Below are 6,000 nucleotides of genomic sequence, written 5' to 3'. Positions count from 1 at the left end.
GGGGCCAGCCCCTGTGCCAGCGAGCTCCGTGCCCGGGCGAGGCATGCCTGCCGGAGGAAGTGAGTCATCGCCCGTCGCCCAAGCCAGTGGCTGCACAAGGCAGGGGCAGGAAGAGGCAGAAGCCGCTTGGTAGCTGACAACAGAACACGTTTACGGGCCTGGGGACTGCTCCTGGGCATTCCAGAAGCTTTCCTAGGAGGGATACTCTGCCTGGGCTGGAGGCCTCGAAGCAGCAGGGAGGGCAGAGCCAGCCACCCTGGGCACACCCGACTGGAGGGGCTGCCTCCACCAGCCCCAGGCACTTTCCTCTCACCCAATGGCAAGAATTTCCATTCCAATATCAGTATTCAATACTCAGTGCTGACTAAATAATTACTAAAATTGAGTACTGGGGTCTCGACATGAGAAAAGAAAGTCAGGCCAATGCCTGGGAACAAGGATGGAGAGTTTTGTCACAGTATCTTGGAGACATGAAGGCTCACTATGCTTCCTGCTCAGACAAGCTTGGGGACTCTTGGGTGTGTCATGTTCCCTGCAGAGCCGACACTCCGTTGTCCTGTGTGTTAGGAAGAGAGTCACCAGGGCCGTCCTGCCTACTCTGTCTCCAGCACCAGGTCTGACCCCTGTGCGTGGTCTCAGAAGGGCACGGGTGCTGACGATGGAAAAACAGCTTGTTGTGAAAGTGACACAGAGCTCACAGTTATCTCCTGAAACTCTTGGAAGGGAAACTATGAGAACCGTAAATGGTAATTATTGTAAGATACCCGTTATCAGTAAGTTAAACATTATCAGTATTTCATTTATTTCCATGCGTTATCTTTATATTCTGTTTTAATGAGTGTAACGTGGCCAGAGGGAACTTTTTGAAAGGCCGGGGCAGGAAGAGGCAGATGCCACTTCGTAGCTGACAACAGGACTTGTTCTTGCAAACTCTTACCTCGTTACTGAATCAACTACATCCTACAAGGCAAAGTACACATTTATTTTCCGTAAGGCAGCTAGTTCTGAAAACATTTAAATATTTCTCTGGTTACCTAGATAAGAAACACATGTTAAATTTGAAAAAGAAAGCTCATAGTGGTGATTTCTTGAGTTTATTGAATCTCCGAGAGTAAGGCTAACTTTAACTGGTCAATGGATTACTATCCATTTGAATTTTAGCCGTTTAAAAGAGAATAGAGATACATTTTTGGTTTTCTTTACTACAAATTTTAATTGACTAATTTCCTCATTAACCTTTTCCATGGAGGCTAAGACCATCTTAAGGCACAGCTGTTTTTGAATTTCAGATGTGATTTCCTTTCTGACTTAAGAAGGAACCTCTGCAATTTATGCTCCCTGAGTGCCCATATCACTAAGGTAGGAACTGGGAGGCACCCGGCGTCCTGCACGGCTCCGTGGCTTTAGAGCCGGTGTCCAAGGTCACACAGCCTGGAGTTGCTGCCAGATCTAACGGCAGGTTGTTTTTATCACAGTGAACGTTTGCATGGCACCCACAGAACTACATTTCTGGGTGTTCTGGAATCTCGGGGTTCACTGCATGTGGCTGCAATGCTGAGCTCCCCCAGTTTCACCTGGAGCCCCCCTTTCTCAGTTTACAATGCATGCTCTTTTGATTAAAAAAATGGATTATTGCATGTGCTCTATGTTCTAGTCTAAAATATATCTTTTGCCCGTCCCCTCTAGCTGTGGCAGGCCAGGTGTCATGAATGCACACCTCCATCACAATTGTTTCATTACAGACTGAGTGGTTAAGATAAATATTAAAAGCTGAAAAAGCCAGTGCCCTTATACAAAGGCTGGGATGTTACAGAAGCCTATAAAGAGTTTTGGCCAGGCCTTTCCTGGGCCTTAAAGCATGACAAGATAATGAAGGAATTCTTAACAGGACAGATTTGGGATTAAACAACTTTTATTGGGGGTCTGAAGAAACTCCCCAGGCCTCCACAAACAAGTGTACTGGGGTCTGAAGGAACTCCTCAAACCTCCATGATTTAGCAGGAGAGAAGATAAGGGTAATCACTCCAGCACCTGAACCATTTAGATTAAGTAAATTTACTGGCTCCAGAGAAGGTCTTCAGGACTCAGACATTAGTTAAAGAAGTTAATCACTTATGTCTTTAGATGAATGCACATTTATACGTAGACATATAGCTTAGAAGGTATTTAAGTGCTGGGAAACTTTGTAATTTTGAGTTGGTCTGGCGATAATTTCCCGGCCTTCTCCCTGTAACTGGTTACTGAAATAAAAACTCTCTTCCTCCCCAGTTCATCTGCATGTGGTTATTGGGCCACAAGAAATAGCAGCCCGGCCCTCAGTTTGGTCCAGGAACAGAGTTTGGCAAGCCAGCCAGGAGAGACCAAGATGGTGCTGTGGTCAGCGGCTTGTGACGAGACACTCTTCAGGAGGATCTCAGCAGCTACTGGTGAGATTTTCCCGGGGACCCTCCGGAGGACTGTCTGGTGTGCAACGTTTCATGTCCCTTTCACTACTGGGGAAGAACGGAGATCAGAAGCAGATGCTCTCCAAGGGTGAGTTAACTGGATCATATGCCAGGAGCCCATTGTTTTCCCATCTGGGCTTGTTAAACCATTTGTCCAGCACTGCCAAGGGAAGCAATAGGGCTTGTTCATACACCGGCTTTGCATTTTGGTTGAGATCAGATTTGAGTTGGCTTTGAGTCTGTTTTGCCGACTGCATGCCCTCTCGTGTTGTCCAAAATTTGTCTCCACTTGTTTGCATATCTGCCTTATTCCTTTTGATATCATGTAAACTTAAAAATGGGAGGTATTGGGTCCATTTCTGCTGAAAGTCCTCTGAGAAGAAAAACATATATTTTTTTAGGAGCTCAATGGTGAAAAGTCAGCTTAAAGGAAGGCTAACATCCAAGATGTGTGTATGCATATGTGCATGTATGCATGTTTGCATTTAAAAGGTCTTCATGTTTTTGTTTTTATTTCTCTCCTAGGACCTTGTCATTTTGAGCAAAAGTTTTTCTTCTCAGTTTACCAAATTCTGTTTTCTTTGTTAATAGCTGTAACAACAGAAGCTACTCTGCAGTTTTTAAGAAAAAGTGTAATTTAGACACTTACAAATGTCTTTGTTTGGGGCTGGGCATGGTGGCTCAGGCTTGTAATCTCCACACTTTGGGTGGCTGAGGTGAGTGGATCACATGAGGCCAGGAGTTTAAGACCAGCCTGGCCAACCTGGTGAAACCCCATCTCTACTAAAAATACAAAATTTAACTGGGTGTGGTGGTAGGTGCCTGTAAACCCAGCTACTTGGGAGGCTGAGGCAGGAGAATTGCTTGAACCTGGGAGGCAGAGGTTGCAGAGAGCCGAGATCACACCATTGCACTCCAGCCTGGGTGACAGAGCAAGACTCCATCTCAAAGAAAAAAAAAATTAAGTGCACTGTAAAAGCATCACATGTTCTAGCCTCATAATAATTCTCCCTTTTTGAAAACCCAGGATTCATTGTAGGCTCTGCTGAGAGCTCAGAGATCCAGTTAAAAGATATTTAGTCAATATCTAAGTAAAGTTAGTCTCCTTATACAGTCCTATGATAAAATTTCTATACTTTTATGTTTGATCTGGCCTTCCTCTTTAATCTCCCTCTAACACCACCCAGACTTTTTCTCTGTGCACCTTGAGATGTAAAATTTTGCTGTTTGCTTTTTCACCTAAGAGTTGTTTCCTTTAATATGCAGATTTAGGGCTATTTAGTTGACAACTGCCAGAGTAATAAACCAGGTTATCAAGAGTTTGCAAGTCTAAGATAGAAAAAAGGAGGTCTTATGAATCTATAAAATGTATTTCTGTCGGCATGCCTAACACATCTATGTATTTATGTCTCATGTATACCATGTTTCACTACTGAAAATACATAAAAGAGTTCTTATTAATTGGCTCAAAGAAAAAATAAAAGTGCTTACATACTTTAACAGAAAAAAGGAAAGACTAGTCAAATGCTTTTTTAAGTTTATGTGATTTAAGTAAAAGTAAAATCTTTAATAAATAAGCTAGCTTTAAAAATTATTGGTAAAGTAATATTAGAAATATCTTAAGAGTTGCCAGCATACTTGTTTGCATTTATTGATCAAGTGATTTCCAACTTGTCTGCCACATACTATAAGGTGTCAAAATTTGGCATACAGGCTACAAAACTATAACCAGCCCAAAACAGAATAATCTTTGCTTATGTAATTTTTAGTAAGTAAAACATTAGTATTAGTTTAATTGAAATAGCTACATCTTGAATTATTTAGTGAAATACTTTAACTTCGAATCTCGTGGCCTTAGGCAATCTAGTCCATAAGCATAAAGGAAGTTGGTTCTGGGAAAGGACTGTTACCACCTTCATTTCAAAGCTAAAGTATAAACTAAGAAGTTAATAAAAATAGCTTGGAGTTTAGAAGCAAGATGGAGTAGGTTAGGTCACATCATTCTCACTGTCTTAGTTATAATTTTGCAATGGTGGTTTCATAACTGTAAATGATAACTATCGCAGCTTTCATAAATCATCTAGGTAAATGATTAAAATAAATAATTAGATGAATGTAATGGGATAAATACTCATAAACAAACCTGTCATAATTTAGAATCTAAAGCTATATTAAATTTAATAACAGACATTTCATTATTTGGCTATTTTCCAATGAAAATATATTGTAGGAAAACATTCTTTCTAAATATTGTGTCCTTTTTTCAGGGTAATTAATTTTTGTCTAATCCAAAGCTTATTTAAAGGTTATATACAAAACAAGGTAAAAGAAACCAGAAAACAAGAGAGCTATAAAGAAAGTTATAAAGAGAGTTTTAAAGATTATTGGTAACATGAAAATCTCCTCAAAAATGTAAACATTTGGTCTAAATTATGCAGGTCAAATATTAGGTTTGCTAAATGTTTTTGGTCATAAACTGCTTCTTTGACTTACAAATTGTTCAATTTATTTTGGAGTGCTAAATTCTAGACAAGGCCTGGGGACATATGAAATTAACCATGCCCCTAGCTATGCAAAAAGGTATAAAGAAAAGAGATTTTATATAAGAAAGGATCTTGTATGGTAAATTCTTTCCTAAAAGTAAAATGACTGGTTGTTTAAAAAGAGGGATGTTTAGGACAAGTCAGAAAGTCAAGGCGTGTCGTAGCTTGTCTGTGAAGTCGTGAAAGAATTTATGAAAGCGAATTTATGCAAGAAATATACAATTTAAAGGTGATTAGGCCTCCTAAATGTTGTATAAAATGCCACTATGACTCTTAGCCGCACAACTGCCTGCTTTACAGCTAGATATGGCCTGGGACACATGGAGTTAAGATGCTGGAATAAGTCAGACTTTTTCTGCACTTCTGTCTAGGTCCTAGGCTTCACACCTAGTTCTTCATTCAAATCCCAACCTTACCAAGGTTTTCACCAAAAGTGAAGGTTGCTAATAGTTAACAGAGTAACATGTATTTAAAGCTGTTGAAGAAATAGCAACATTCTTTATGTCAGTTTACGTGCAACGTGTGTAAGGAAAGTAAAATATATTTTTGGTAAAAAGATTATAAGGAGGCATGAGGATGTGGATTTTTTGCCTAGGTTTAAGGTGTTGTTTTAAGTTAGATAAAATAAAGATGAAGGTTTAAGCAAGTTGTGGAAGGCTGATTGTAAGGAAAATTCTGTGTGTAAACACATTGGCTAAAGTTAAAGGAGTATCATCCAGTTTTTCTGTAAATTGAGAATTAAAATAAAAACACAATGGGTTTCTCTTAGGGCACTAACCTGCTCTTTAACGAAAACTGTAAAGGGTTAGAAAAGTTCTATAAAAATCTTACCTTATGGTCAAACATTAAAATTGGGTAAATACGTTTATAAGGTTTTCTTAAGAATTGGGTGTAACTAATGTAAAGGGGAAATTTGACCTATTTGGTATAAACATTACACAGGAAGTATTGTTAGATATGAAATGGTGTTTGGCTGTCTTTGGGCTATATTTGTATAAATATGTTTTGGTATT

This window comes from Gorilla gorilla, chromosome 5 (genome assembly GCF_029281585.2).
Source record: "Gorilla gorilla gorilla isolate KB3781 chromosome 5, NHGRI_mGorGor1-v2.1_pri, whole genome shotgun sequence".
In the NCBI taxonomy this organism is placed as follows: Eukaryota; Metazoa; Chordata; class Mammalia; order Primates; family Hominidae; genus Gorilla; species Gorilla gorilla.
The sequence above is the reverse complement of the archived record's forward strand: the minus strand, read 5'-3'. Positions refer to the sequence as shown.